Below are 15,494 nucleotides of genomic sequence, written 5' to 3' on the forward strand. Positions count from 1 at the left end.
GAGACAGACAGACAGATATATAGACAGAGACAAAAATAGAGACAAAACATGACTTAAAACTAAGGATAATATAGCAATTATGGACTTCGTGGGACTTTTTTGATGTAACTCTTGGTAAAGTCTTAATGGTAGCAGAATAAATATTTAAAGAGCATTTGCTCTCTGTACCTAACCACCCGAGCTCGAATCCTGATTCCATCACTACTAGCTTTGTGATCTGCACAAGTACTAAAGTTGTGTCGTCCTCAGTATGTCTCAGTATAGAAATATGAAGTGAAATATAAAATAAGGACATAGAGTTAACAGAGCAGGCTGAGGCACCCCTCTTGCCTCACTTCGCTGGTTTCTTCTGAGTAACTTTATCCTGAGAATCTGGAAATGTATAAAGAATATTCTCCCATCCTCTCTGCTTTTTCAGACTTTGTTTTTGTTTAGTTGTTTGTTTGTTACAATTTTCCACTTATTTATAGTCTTGATGGTTTAAACCCTTTAAAGTAGTGCCTACAAAAGGCTAATCATTATTCTGGAATTGTCTTTAGATTAAAGAGACTGAGGGATGGGAGAATTAATTTCTGAATTACATCTTGAAATATAATAATAATTCATGGAGTAAATGGTAAAATGCTAGTAAAATTCCTAGCTGTAATAATAGTATCAAGGTGAATTTGGTGATTGAGATTGTAGTGTGGTTATAGAAAATGATGTCTTAGTTTTAATAAATATACACTAAAGCATGTAGGACTAAAGAATGTCTAGAGTCTGCTCTGAAAGTTTCAAAATTTATATGTGTGCACATGTACATAGTACATGTACATGTACTATGGCTATGATAGCTTTTACTATCCACACGTCCTTTGGGTATTCATTTAATTTAATTGTTAATCTTCGCTTTTACAATCCCTAAAAAGCAGAGTTTAAAAAGCTATTGGAAGAGTCTCCTTTAAAGTAGGAGATATATGGATTTGATTAGGCTACATCCTCAGACACAATGGAAAGGGATCTACCCTGGGAAAGAAGTATAATTTTAGAGACATGTACATATGGGTACATCACATATGCACTATACAACTTGCAATGGATTGACTAGTATGACAGTGAGTACTCAGTAAAAACTGTACTTTAAATCCAGAGTTTTATCTTGTTTTAGGCTAGGAATGAACCCTCATTCACTATGCTAGGCAGCAACTGTGCACCAACCACAGAACATAACCAGCCATGCCGTCATAAATTGACCACATTCATAATGCACTTCTCTCAATGGATTTTTGGACACAGATGTTCATCAAATTACATGAGTGTTGAACTGTAAAATAAGATTTGCATTACATGATTTTTATAAAACTGTAGATCAGTGTTAGAGTCATGAAGACCTGTAAGGCAGGCTGGGATGAAAATGTTTAGCATATTAAATGTATTTTTTTAATTAAAAAATTTTCAACTTTTGACAGGTTTATTTGTACATAAACCTACTTTAATTCAAGGAACATGTATCCCTTAATTGTGAGTTCATTTACTCACTAACATTGATTTGCAAATATAAAGGCAATACTTGTGGTGCTTTGGCAGTCATTTGCAGACATGCTCGGCTTGTTGAAACTGTGATTTGCTGAATGTGTTTCTTGCCAGCTGAGGCTCACAAGCTACCCCTTGCCTCTCTATTTCACTTCTTCTAATAGGAGCACACATCCTTTCATAGCCTACGTAGGGTCTTATTTCCATCTTTCCTCCTTTTATTGGTGATTTTCCTGTCTACAATGTATTGAAGCATAGTGGTGCACACCTTTAATCCCATCACTGGGGAGGTAGAGGCAGGTGGATCTCTGAGTTTCAGGCCAGCCTGGTCTACAGAGTAAGTTCCAGGGCAGCTAGGGCTAAACAGAGAAAGCCCATCTCAAAATCAAAAAGGGAGGAAATGTACTGAATCATGTTGCAAAAATGCTGACCTTTCATCCCAAGACAGAGATGCCCCTTATGGGAAAAAAAAATATTTGAGAAAACCTTTGACCAAGGATGAAGAATGTTGCTATTGGTTACAAGGTCCATATCCATGAATCCAGTGAGCATTTTTATACATTTTTATTTTAACCCAAAGCAAATGAAAAATCAGTAAGGAACAAAATAGAATCCCATACTGAGAGAAAAGGTCACCTGTAATAATACTATTAGAAATAATGAGTCAGATTGATTTGGTAGGGAAAGAGGTGTATGTGTGTCTTTGTTGTTGTTTTGCTTTGTTGTGTCTTGTTTGAAAAACTGCTTTACTAGGAACCATGGAGATGGTTTCCTGGGTTAACATCATTGCAGCCAGGCCTGACGATCTGAGTCTGACCCACAAAACCCATTGTGGAATGAAAGAACCGACTCCAAGTTGTTGTATGATCTCCATATGAAAGATAATACATGAATGCACCATAAATTCATATATGTAAAACATTAATCAATCAAAAACTTTCCTGGAGATTGTTTCCATTGATATAGAGAAGATTGAAATAAACACTTGAAGTATAATAATAAACCAAACTCCAAGTACAGCACTGAACTCAACAACACATTTTATATAAGGTACTTTTAAAAAGAGGTACACATTAATCCAAATTATGCATTGATCAGCTGGAGAAAGCTAGAGGCATATGGGAACCTAACCTGACATTTCCCTTAGAAAATGTACTAAGTATTTACTAAGACAGTGTTCAAAGGGACTTTATGAAACAAACATGACATGATTAGCAAGAATAAGGAAATTAAGAAGAGAGCAAGGAAAGAAATAAGTTAGGAATATCTTAAAATTTTAATAGGATTATTATTATCAGAATACACAGGAAATTTTTATATATTGTATCAGATTTCTATGTGTTTCAATATTCCAATGAATTTTTAAAATTAAGAAAACAAGCCACTGTCTCCTTGACTTGAAATTTTCTTTAATGGACATGAACAATCTAAAGCTTTCTGAAGGTCTGCATTTCATGAAGTATAGGGTGTTTTGAGAGCAGGTGTCTATGGACTCTAGGCAGCCATGGCAGACTAGTGAGAGGACAGGTTCAACAAGACTTAAGAAAAAGCCAGTAACAGTTATGGGGCCAGAAGCCACTCAGATTTGTGGGAAATTTGGAACCTAGCTGGTATTAAATGAAGCAAGCACTACTGCTTAAAACTATAAACTATGCAAAGTGATCAAAAACTGTCCTGTGCATCCCAGGCCAACTGTGCGAGTGTAAAAGAAGCAGAGGAAACATTTACTTTCTCCTCTGCATTAATATTCAGATTCTCTCAACACTGTAAATATTCCTGAGATATTTGTCAAAACTCCTTCTGAATATGAAAACTAATGAAGAATAAAGAACAAAACCTGCTATTCCATCTGTGGAGAATATTTGTTTACTCAAATTGATAGAAGTGTTACTTTGGTTGTATGGGGCTTAGAGTCACTTTTTTGGCTCGTTTTCTTATGGAATAAATACATTTGACAATATATCCTGGACACTTTTCTAATTGACTTTGTTATTTTATTGTGAGATCCATATAAACAAGGGCATAGATCATATATAAAAACCTCACAATATCTTCATAAACTTAACAAATGAAGCAGCATAATGACACAGTCCCATATCTTTTCAGTGGATGCTTCCGCTAATGTGACCACTCCCATAACATTTTACAGATTTCCTTTGCTGAGTTTTTATGAGTGACATGACATCACTTGTACATTGCCCTATCTGGTCTCTTCTTATGCTAGGTCTGTGAAAGCCAACAATGTTTCTACATAATGATTATTTCTTTGTTCTCATTGTTGTGTGAATATCAAACATGCTTGTTTGAATACACTCAAATGCATTTATTTATTCAGTTAATCATTAAAAGGTATTTGGGCTGTTTCAAGTTTGGGAAATTACTAATAGAAATACTGCAAGCACTCCTATATTGTATTTTGGTAAATAACTCATACAGGTTTATAGCTAGTGTAAGATTCTTGAGTATGCTGCCAGCTTTCTGTTATGAGAACAAAAATCCCAAAATAATCAGTCAACTTATATAAAAGAAAGGCTCATTTTGGCTCCCCATTTCAAAGATTTCAGTCCATGATTGGTTAGACCTGTAGCTTTAAAGGATGGTAAGCATCATGTGTATAAAGGGAATATTGTTCTTTTTATTGCATCTGGGAAGCAGCAAAAAGAAACAAGCTGCCAGCGTCCCATTAAACTCTTTCAGGGAACACCCTCAGTGACATAACTTCCTTTAACTGTACCCACCTCCTAGAGGTCCAACTACCTATACTTAGTGTAGTGTAAAACCTTCAGTAAACGAGTCTTTGAAGAACAACTACCCAACAACAGCCTGGGTGCCTGGATCTGTATGTACTCAATGTTCAGCTTTAATTTGCAAAAGAGTCTTCAAATTGTCACAATTTTTTTACTACTGTATTCTATTTATTATTATTTTACTCATAGAATATATTCTGCAAAACTTCTTGGAGAATGGAAAGTACATTTTCTATTTTGACCAACTACATAAAAAATGTGTTTGTGTAAAAAGAAACAAGTAGTTCTATATTTGTTTATTTACACACAAAATTTAAAAATTGAGATTTGAATAGCTTTTAATTAGTAGCAAATTCTTGGATGTAAAGACAGTATCTTGCAAATGTCAGACTTTCTCAAGCTGATGAAGCTAATTAATTTCTAAATAAATTGCAGTCCTAAACAAGTTGCAAATATACTGGGTATTTTTTGTAATGAAGAAAGTATAAATTGCATTTACAAGACATTAACAAAATTGATTCTAACTTGAAATTTAAAAAGAAATTATATATTTCTAGAGACAGAGATAAACAAAGAAAGAGTATAGAGTAAGTTAACAAATATTGTCTTAAAAGGTAAATAATGGAGAGATGAAAGTATTTTTAAATCAAAAGAAATAAAGGTATTCAAAAATATAATAATTAAGATGAGTAAACAATTCAAAATTTAGACAACAGGATCTAAAAAGGAAAGTAAGTCAACAAAGCTAAACTTGGAAGCATCACGAAAGTAATTTTTAAAGCTTTTGGCAATAGATAGTGCGAGAGAACGTGGACATGAGAGCACAGATTCAGAATAAGTCAAGACACCTTACTTAAGTTGATATACAATATAGGTAAAAATATAAAGTTTTAATGATTAGAGAAATGAGGCCATAACAAAAAGGCACATTATCATTAGTATTTACTATATCTGAAGAAAAGCAGTTGATATGTCTATGGAATTCAAGAAAAGAAAATGTGAGCCAAGTATTTTCAATTCACTAAATTTTATTCTTGATACAGAAAACACCATTAGTTATGAACATGAAAGAATCAGGGAGTTTTATCCTCTGAGTCATTGAGACACCAACCATAAAAGTGCCCTAAAGTAAACCAAAAGAAGAAGAAGCATCGCCAATTATGGACTTACAGCAAGAAGTAAATACATAAATGCTATCAAAGTAATCTTTAAAAAGTATTGAAAGAGATTATAGTATCTCATACATAAATATCTTCAGTGATTATATTAACTGTGTTATAAAATTCCTTATGTGTAAAGTGGAATGAAATTACAGATTTTATTTGTTATACTTCCTATGATTCTGAAATATTATCACAATTTAAAACAGACTAGGTTTAATAAAAACTCAACAGCTCTGATTTGGATTAGAAGTACCATTAACAGCATACACTGTGAGTAAGCATGCAGTAACTATATGCTGAAACAACCTAGAAACAATGTCCATAATAGCAGTGAGCTTCCACTGTGACCAATGAATGCTAGGTCAGTGAGCTCATTATCCTGAGACAAAAATAGAGGGCAGAGAGCACACTTCCCATGACATAACTGATTCCAGACATAGAAAGCAAAGGGAATGAACAGGAGGATGGAATAGTGTGTCATCCCAGAAGACAAAGGACCTGCTTTGGTTTTGGTTTTGGTTTTGTTTTGTAAATGCTTAGGATCACAAAGGACTCAACTTGAAGATACCATTATACAAAAGCAGAAACGTTAACATAATTTTTTTTCTTATAACATTGTCCAGTACATCTCTGAGAAGAAGAAGCTAGAAGGAACATCCAGGCTTGACTGTTGGATTTGCGGGGGTGCATCTAGCTTCTTTGCCAAGTCTGCTGTCAGCTGTTGGTAATTTTATAGATGATCATTATTGAGTTGATGAAGTTCTACTAATCTTCTAGTTTTTCTGACTGGGTATTTTATTGTGACTGAGTTTTGAGTTCTGTCAAGTGGGTTTTCTCTGTCTTTTGATAGAACATGATCTCAGGCCTTTTCTTTAGCCTGTGAGTGCAATGAATTACATCAGTATGTTTTATTCATTTTGAATCTCGCAAACCTTGAATAAGTTCCATTAAATTTGTGTAATTTTTGCAGGTATGTGTTATATGATATGCTTGCTGAGAATTTCTCTTTTGTACTCATAGTTTTTTGTGATACTTTTATACATGTTGGCTATTTTGTTGGAATATGGGAAACAGACTAATATGGGAATTAACCATTCATCACAACTATGTATCTAAGATTAATTAACCACCTGTGGGTGTCTAGAAACTAATTCATTATCTCAAAAATTAAATAAGTTAGAAGAAAGAATGAGTCATTAATCCTGCCTTTCCAGAAAGTTTACCCCTGGGTCATTAAGTAGTAGATGTAGAGTTTTATCTTTCATTTAAAAAAGTACTGAAAGTTTAAACAAAATTATAAGTGAAAAGAAATAATAAAACACAACTACTTTTAAGGCTAATACTTTGGGAAATGGCAAACTGAGAGGCTAACAGACCAGAACACAAATACAAACTGTGACTATAGTACAAAATGAAATGACTTGAAATTCTTACTGCATGGACAGTTCTCAGCACCTGGGAAGGAATCCATGCTAGGAAGAGAGAAAGTCTAAGTATTTGGCTGTTTTAATGAATTGATCAGGCATCAGTTATATTCAATAGTTTTATACAGATTGGCCCCAAACTTGAAGTAACCCAAATCTCCATCAAGTATTGAATGGATGAACAAACAATACATAGCATATCCGTATTCAAACACCACTCAACAATGAAAGAAGTAAGTGTGCTGCTGCATGCCTCCCTTCCTAGCCCTCAGGAGGCTGGGGAAAAATTGTGAGTTCCAGGGAAACCTGGGACATATAGGTAAAACCTGTATCAAATACACATACATACATACATACATATGACCAATACACACAGAAGCAGAGGTAATTCTCAAACATGAAAGAACAAGAAAACAAAAGATGCTATGACACACAATTTCAATTGCTTAAAATTCTAGAAAAGCCAAAGCCATCGTGATAAAAGAAAATTAGTGGTCTTCAGTAGGCAGCCAGAGGAATCTGACTACAAAAGGCACACAAAGCTTTCAGGATCGTGGACATGTCTGTATCATTGTGACAAGTTTCTTGACTGCATATATTTCTCAAAACTCATAAAATACCATATTTGAAATTGATGAACTTAAGTGTACATACATTTCACTTTGTTAAACATTTGAGTAAAACATAGACATTGCATTGCTCCTTCTGAAAATAATTAACTTGTATGTTCCTGAATATAGGAGACCGCAGGCCTAATCACAACTTTGAATCCAGGAAATATAAAGAGCAAATGAGTGTGTTAAAGTGTACCAGTCATGAGAAGCAATAAGGAACCCATTACAGAAACTCTGCAGGTCAAATTCCAGGGTTGCCCAAAGACACTTTGAAAACTGCAGGGAAACAATAAAGATTAGGCTATGATTTTGAAGTATGTTTACCAGGATCAAAAACGTGTGATTAACACAAGGGTCAGGAATGAGTTTCCTCAGGCCGACTCATTGAAATTGACCATACGAAGCCTTCTAGAGTAGCAGCAAGCCCCATTTCTACCCAAGAACACATGTGCACACTCATATGCACAATCTATCTCTCTTCTCTCTCTCTCTCTCTCTCTCTCTCTCTCTCTCTCTCTCTCTCTCTCTCTCTCTCTCTCTTTCTCTCTCTCTCTCTCTCTCTCTCTCTCTCTCTCTCTCTCTCTCTCACACACACACACACACACACATCCACACATATACATATACATATACATGTTGTGTTTAGAAGCATATTCAGATTGTACACAATTCATTAAGCCACAGATTCTCAAAAATTGGCCCCAATGTAGCTTCTGTCTCACTCAGGAACTTGTGAGACCCCAGCACAGGCCTAGTGAATCAGGTAGACTTTATGTCCTTAAAGTTCCTACAGTTTATTAAAACCCAAACTGAATTTGGAACACACAGAATTCAGTCAAATATCTGTATGCAGTTTTCTGCTATCATGATTCAAACTATTTCTACATTTGTTTATTTATACCTTAATTTATCTATGTGTTTGTTTATTATGGATGTAAATGTGTAAGTGTGTGTGTGTGTGTGTGTGTGTGTGCGTGCGTGCGTGCGTGCGTGTATGCACATGCGCATGTGTAACTGTGGGTGGCTGGGTGGTGTAGGCAAACATACACAGTGCATTGTGGAGGGCAGAAGGTAACTTATAGTTCTCTTCTTTAGCTATTTGGAATCCAGGACAAGAGTCATCAGGCTTCACAGTTAGTATCTTACTAACCGTAAACCATGTTTTTAAAGTTATATATTATAAGGGGAAACTAGTAGATATCTGTACTATATTCATTATGTATTTATTGTATATGTCGTATATTTGTTATATACATATATTTGCGTGATAAATGTATGAAGTCAAATACACTCAAACTTTAGTGTTGAGAACGGTGCATGGAATAAAAGGAGGGAATTAAACTTCTTTTAATTTCACTGCATTTTGGACATTAATTTGAGTTGAACATTACTGTTTTAACTTCAAAGAAATAAAAAATTTAAAATATGGAACACAAAAGCTAAGACAATGGCATAATCATGTTTGAAATTCTGTTTTGGGATGGGCATGGTCAGCGCTCTGTTAATCTCAGCACTTGCCGGTGTAGTCAGGTACTCTAGAGTCACAGAACTTATGATTTTTACAGGCTGCCATTCAACTACTCTAAAAAAATGGCTGGCTGTGAACATAGAGTCTAAGAGTCTAGTAGTTGCTTAGTCCCACAAGGCTGGGTGTCTCAGCTTGACTTCTGTATCTGCTGAAATTCTGAAGAAGTAAAGCTGCAATACCAGTAAGGAATGGATGTGCTAGCAAGGCAAGGCAAGGCAAGGCAAGGTAGGCAAAGAGCATGGCCCTGCTATAGACTTCAGGAAGAATTAATTTGTGGTTCAGTTTAAACGTGTGCCTTGCCGCAAGATGTCAATTAAAGGTGTGTCTCCCTGCCTCAAGATCTGAATTAAAGGCCTGTATCTTCCTTTTCAAGATCTGATCACAGTGTGTCCTCCATTTCTGGATTGTAGTTTATTACAGGCATAGTCAAGGCAAAAACCAAGAATAGCCATCACTGTAGACAAAGTCAGGCAGAGCTCTATAGGTTAGAGGCCAACTTGGTCTACATAGCAAGTACCAGGCCTTCTAGGGCTACATAGTAAGATTCTACCCTGCTCTTCCTCCCCATAAAAGTGCTTTTTAGAACACAAATATATCACAAAATATATGTGTGTTCCAATTGAAATGTTTAGTCATTAAATCCATGTAAATCAATCTTAGAAAACAAATTGCTATTTTTTAAAAGTTTTGTATGGGTATATATTACATGCTAAGCATATTCACCAGCCCCATTGCTGTATATTCTCACATTTTCATGTCCCCAATCCCATTTGTCATTGCTACGATCATTTTCTATAGTGATTTTAGAAAAATTAGGAACCACAAATACAGAAAGTATATTTGTCTTTCTGAGACTGGCTTAATTCTCTTCCTATGATTTATCTCCAATTGCATCTATTTTCCTGCAAATGGCATAAATTCAGTTCCTTTGTGGATGGAAAATTCCAGTGATGCTTCTGTTCCTGGGCACCAAGATTAGTTGCATACCTTAGCCATTTGCAAATGTCTGTGATGTGTTGACTCCATTGGGTACCTTACAGATAGGTATGCCCAGTGTGATGCCCCAGTCACGCAGAAGATCCAGTTTCAGTTCCTGAGAAGTCTCCACACTGACTTCCAGAGACTGAATGCATTCACAGTCTTAACAGAAATATACAACAGTCCCATCATTCATATTCAAAATAGGATCTGTTGGTGTTTGTTTTCCTAATGACTGAGAATCTGACTGTGGCAAGATGGGATCTCAAAGATAATGTGATTTGTATATCTGAGAGCTAGTGAAATTAGACAGTTTTCAAATGATAATTGTATAAATCACCGTTTTAATGGTTGTGAGTATTCTCACACATTTAACTTCATTCAACTATGATTTTACACAATTTTCTTCAAACTATGAACACTTTCTTCACAAACCTCTTATGTGCTGAGCCATTCTGCGAAGCTTGTGAGGCCCAACTGTGTGCAGTTCTTCCCAACTTTGAATTTGGTGACATTCAGTTGATATCTTAGAATCAGTCATGGTGGGAATATTTATGTCATGAAAATCGGTAGTCCCTACAAATCAAGACAACCCTACCCTGAGAGTCAGTTGTCAAATATTTTCCAGCAACAACACAGTTGAATGGTTTCAGAGTTTCATAGAAATTTTTTCAAAGGATACTGCAGAATACTGTTTTCTATCACTTTCCATAACTGCAGCCCTTACAAATTCTAAATTTATTGTATTTGTAAGTTGTACTGGATAAGCATATTGAAGTTTCCACTACACTTGGTATACTGAAATGTCTTGGTAAAAAAATTTAATCACTAAAGAAAAATTAGGAAAGAACAGAATTTGATAAAGTACAAAAAAAGGCAGAAAAAAAAGCCCTCCTATTGTTCTGTCTGTGTATGGAAATCCAGGGATACCAAAGATCCTTCGATTACTTGTGAAGCTGTAAAAATCCATTTCTGTGACAGTGTTCTGTTTATGTGAAAGCAATTGTGTAGGTAGTACTAAGTTCTATTTTGTCATTCTTTTCAAGCACACATCCCTAATCTTATGTTGTAGAAGTAACTCCAATTGCTCAGAGTATAGCAAATAGAGATAATTCTAGATGTGTGTGCCAATGACTGAGTAGATCAGTATCAGAAGCTCATGGTCCCACAAGTGTTGAACAATAAGCAACTTCTAGTATTAGAACAGTTTTAAATATGCTTCCCGTGAATGGCACACATGCTACACAAATGTCAAATGTCACCCCTGTTGTCCTCTTTCAGCTACTCTCACGCAGATTCTTTAGAGATTGACTCCATACACCAGCAGGAACATAGGACAGGAGCCAATGGCCAGAGACATTTGAACAGGTGGTGGCCAGCATGGAGACAGCTGAATCACTAAAACTTGTCTTTATGATGGAAGGGGAATTATCCATCACCCTATAACAAAAGAGACTTGTAACCTAAGGCCCATCTTGCCAAGTCTTGGCTGCTGGCAGCAGCCCTCCCTTAACAGATTTAGGACACAGCACACAGATAAAGTATTCAGCATGCTCCTAGCACAGCAGAACAAGTACAGAACCGTGAAAACAAAATTCTGTTGCTCGGTAACCCTTGGCCATGTGTCATACACTAACCCTGAGCCCAGCCCTGAAGCAAGGCTACAATTCCTCTTCCATAGAGTCACACATACCAGAATTGTAGGCTTGCATGTCTGGGCTTCAGAAAAGGAGGAAACTGAGAGTCGACTGTCCCTCACTGCAGAGTATAATGCCCACTAAATTAAGTTAGATACGAACTTGTTAGCAAGTTGACAAAAGTGTTTGCATGATCATATTAACACAATTCTAACTTATAAGAAACTATAGCACATTTACATTTGATTGTAAGTAACAGTAAATTAGGAGATGTATCTGTATAATTCAACTTTATACTACATATTTGTGCCTGTAAACACACACACACACACGCACGCACACACACACACACACACACACACACGCAAGCACACACGAGTGCACACACCATAAACTGAGGATGAAGGTTACTACAGTTGAGCCTCTTCTAAAGTTACCTTCTAATAGTCCAAAACCCCAGATGGAAAAGCATTATTTGATTTTTGATAACTGTTCTGAATGTCTCCATAATTACAGGGAAATTTCAAATATCAATTTTAGACTCGATTGATAAGTACTGATCAATTAATCACCTAATGAGATTCATGTGACTTCAAACTAAGAAGGTCTTAGGGTTAGTTCATGTTCTTGATCGCTATCTTTGCTTCCAAAGTTTAGTTCTACCTTACTGTGAAATCAGCATTCATTATTCAAATTCCAAAGGAAAAAAATAGTCTAATCTTAATGACAATTTTCACCTTTGTCCCATAGCTACTTCTTACTCATCACAGAGGCTTATTTTGTCAGCTTGTCATCAGCAGTAAATTATTATTATTATCATCATCATCATCATTAATTATTATTATTATTAATTGTTGTAATGACAATTATAATTATAATTTTTCTGACAGTCACTCGTGCAGCCCAGGATGCACATAAATTTGTTACATAACTAAAGATGACTTTGAACCCTTGACACTTCTGCCTCCACCTTCCAAATATTGAGATGATAGCACCCCTACCATGCCCAGATGAGAATGGTATACTTTGGGTCTGGAGTAGCCCCAAAGTCTCATGTGTTGGAGACTTGATTGGATCAATAGAAGATGAGGCCCCATGGGGAAGTTAGATCACTGGTGCTAAGCCTCTGAAAGGAATGTTAAAATACTAGGGCACTTCCTGCTGCCTTTTGACTTCCTGGCTACTGTGAGCAACTTTATTCCACCACCCTACACACACACACACACACACACACACACACTTCCTGCTCTGGTGTGAAGCCTTAGCACAGGCTAAAGGCAAAAGAGCTGAGAAGCCATGGACTAAGGCCTCTGAAACCCAGAGCCAAAATACACTTCTCCTCCTTTAAGTTGCTTGTCATGGATATTTTTGTCACAATGACCAAAAAAAAAATCTATCAAGTGTACTTTATTTATCTGAGTTTATATATTACATATGAGGCTGTGGAACTTTCGGTAACTGAAGGATGTGCATAGGAGACAGAGAAACAATCAGGAATTGTGGCAGTAGCTGGGAAATCTTTGGGTTTTGCTTCTTTGATTTCTTGAGTGAGCAAAGCATGGTCTTCATATTCCTGATATTCTGATAGGAGAACCATGTTGAGACCTAAAATGCTGTAGCTTGTTTACCTGAGGAAAGTGAGCCCAAAGAAATTGCATCTCAGAATCTCCCCCACCCCACCCCACCCCTAAGCATGACTGGGAACAGCCTGGGATAAGCTGAGCTGACTTTCACTGAGACTCTGTGAGATCTGACCCTGGGCCTTCACTTGATGAATGTTGGCGCTGTGTAATAGCAGGTTTTTGTTGTTGCTGCTGCTGCTGCTGCTGCTGATGATGATGATGATGATGATGGTGGTGATGGTGATGATGATGGTGGTGGTGGTGGTGGTGGTGGTGGTGGTGGTGGTGGTGGTTTTGTTTTGTTACTTTTTGGTTTTTGGTTTTTTGGGGTTTTTTTTTTTAAGAGTCTTAATGAATGATTGCACTCTGATTGACTTCTGGCCTAGCCAAAGTGCTAAATATATTCAGGCTCAATACTGAGGGGCTTTTCCATTATTGACTGAATGATTTTGACATGTTGACCGAAGTCCACAATGATTTTAACATTGGTTTTGCTAACAGAAAAACTACCCATAGTGATTTGCAGACTGTGGATACACATTAGGGTCACAAATGCTAATTTTTAAAAGGCCTCACAACTGTCAGTTCAATAAAAAGAAACTGATGAAGATTTTTTTATTTGTTTCGTAGACTTGCTTTTGTGATAACCGGCTCTAGAAAATAAACTATATCCCTTCCCACCCACCCCCATCTGCCACAGGTTATCTTGATGCAATGCCAGTATCTGGTGATTTGAGGAACCTAATTCAAAAGGAGGTGGTCCTTTTGAAAGGTCACTGGGTTTTAAGTCAGTTATCTTGGTGCATAAATTGTGTAGGTGGGTTTTTATAGCTGGAATGTGAAATGCCTCCCACAGCCTCAGGGTCTGAGTGCTTGGTAGCTCGCTGATAGAGCCATTTGGGAGGTGATGAAACCTGGAGAGATAGGGTGTCACTGCACGGGGTCTGTATCTCAATCTGATCCTGCCTTGTCTTCCTTTCTCTGTTTCCTGGCTGCAAGTGATGTGGGCTGCCCTAACATGCCCTGCTATCCCTGCCTTGATGAACTGAGCCCACACTATGGACCATGAGCACGAGCCAAAGATATCTTTCTACCTTTAAGTTGCAATGGGCTAATGGGCCAGGAAGATGTCTCCGGCAAGGGCATTTGCCACCAGCCGGATAAGGTGAATTCAGTTCCTGGAACTCATGATGAGAAAAGAACTGACACCCACAATGTGTCCTCTGGCCTCCAAGCATACTCTGTGGCAAATCAATGCTGTAGTGACTGGCTAGTACAGGAGCTGCAGAAAGAACTTGGAATTTCATTTGCCCTCAGGCAGGAGATAGCATCTCAGTTTTCTAACATCTAGATAGATATTAGTGGTATTTTCTAATTCAGATGTTTGCAACTTTTGAATAAGCTAATGACTGGTAGTGTTTCCTAATCTATAAGACTCTTTACAATTCCTAATGTTTGTAAGTTTATCAGAGGAACTATTTGTCTGAAATTTGGATTCTCCAGTTACACTCTAAAGGGTAAGGATACCTGTGATTCCAGTGGTGCCATGGCACACATGGCTACGAATTTGGTTGAAGATATTAATTCTCTCTTAGAAATAAGCCAAACAGCAGCTCTGGTCTCTTTTGAGCTCTTCTCTTCTTAATAATTCTGTCTGTCTGTCTGTCTGTCTGTCTGTCTGTCTGTGTGTGTCTGTATCTGTGTGTGTCTGTCTATATATCTGTGTCTGTGTGCCTGTGTGTATTTGTCTGTCTGTCTATGTCTCTGTATGTGTGTCTGTGTGTGTGTACCATTGTTGTTTTGTTTATATATATTCTGTTTGTTTCTTTCTATCAGTTGGCTTACTACAGACTTTGTAACCCACATTGACCTTGAACTGCTTCCTCAACCTCCTGTCTTCTACCAGGTGCTGGGATCACCACAAGTGTGCACCATCACACTTGGCTAATATTTTTTATCTTTACAATTAATAGAAATCTGATATCATGATTAGAGCATGCAAAGGAGTTCTTGAAAATAGTTTTTTATATCTCCAGGTAGCAGTCTCTATTTCACTATATATTTACAAATTTTTCTATATACTTCTTTTATTTATTATAAAAGACTATTGTTGGAATGTGGACTATCCTATCAAATTTTGACTAATAATTTTGCTTTATAAGAATAAATATGATTTCCCTTATCCTTATGTCAGTAACTATCCTTCAATGTGCATAAACCCAGATTTCTCTCTGCCCTCACCTTTACTTCAAAAGGTAAGAATACGCCA

At 36.7% G+C, this 15,494-nt stretch overlaps 1 long non-coding RNA gene across 1 annotated transcript in view; it reads right to left on the reverse strand.

Moving 5' to 3' along the window:
• Positions 1-6,267: 6,267 nt before the first annotated feature.
• The window catches only part of Gm10649 (predicted gene 10649), a 151,535-nt gene continuing 142,308 nt past the window's right edge, over positions 6,268-15,494 (reverse strand). The window contains exon 2 of the long non-coding RNA NR_028579.2: positions 6,268-7,736. This is a non-coding gene — a long non-coding RNA (predicted gene 10649). The remainder of the gene's footprint in view (positions 7,737-15,494) is intronic.

Source organism: Mus musculus, chromosome 8 (assembly GCF_000001635.26).
Source record: "Mus musculus strain C57BL/6J chromosome 8, GRCm38.p6 C57BL/6J".
Classification (NCBI taxonomy): Eukaryota; Metazoa; Chordata; class Mammalia; order Rodentia; family Muridae; genus Mus; species Mus musculus.